Raw genomic sequence first — 1088 nt, forward strand, 5'->3', positions numbered from 1 at the left:
GCTGATAAATATCAACATGTATGAACACATGAACTCATGAACACATGAACACAAGACTGATCAAACATGTTACTACAGAAACATTCAAGATGTTAAAAACCGTCTTACTGTGTTCAGCTGCTGTTGGTTTGTTCACTGCTTTAAAACTGAAGGTGTGTGTGTGTGTGTGTCCGTCACTAACATGTCGTTGAGCCTCTTGTCTTTGTGATAACAGGCGCCACACAGAGACTCACTGAGACGAACTGCATTAACATCACTCACATTCATCTAGTTTTTCACCACCACATGTCACCACATAAAATTCTGATCTTCAAACTTGAAATAAAAGTAAAGACCAGAATTCAGATGTATAGCCAATGAAACAGTTGTTGTTGTTAAGGCCAAGCCTTTCAGTTACTGTTGACATTTTTAAATTATATTCATCTAAGTTTAACCCTTAACCGACACGTAATGTTCAGTAAATACACATTTCTTCAATTCTGCAGTTTACACAAGAAGAACAAATAAAAAGACAGTACAGCACAAGTCGAGTTAAGTCAAGTGCAATGAATGAACAGAGCTGTCACACAAATCTCCTACTCAGAACCATTCACTGTTTTTAATGAAAGGACCGGAGATGTTTGATTGGTCCAGATTCAGGACAACCAAACACAACACACAGAGTCATGAAGAACCAGGAGTCCTGTTCCCCACAGAGCCCTTATCTCAGCATCATGGATCAGTCTGGATCACATGAAGAGACAGAAGAACTGAAACAGGTTCTCTAAGAGGCTGTAATCACCTACCTGACAAGAACCTGGAGAACGGAGAAAAGGTGTACCGAGGAGAATCGGAGCTGGTGAAGCTAAGCTAAATCTAAACTGCAACAGCTGGTTTATCAAACGTTGACATTGTCTTTCTCTCAGAGAGACAGACAGGTAACTCATGAAGCTGTCTGTCTGTCCTGTCACACTGCCTTCATACTCACAAACACACACACACACACACACACACACACACACACACACACACACACACACACACACACACACGCATAGCTGTTATCAGTGTTGTTGTTCCTGCAGAGTGTGATGTTGTGTCACTGATAG

Source organism: Seriola aureovittata, chromosome 17 (genome assembly GCF_021018895.1).
Source record: "Seriola aureovittata isolate HTS-2021-v1 ecotype China chromosome 17, ASM2101889v1, whole genome shotgun sequence".
NCBI classification, from domain to species: domain Eukaryota; kingdom Metazoa; phylum Chordata; class Actinopteri; order Carangiformes; family Carangidae; genus Seriola; species Seriola aureovittata.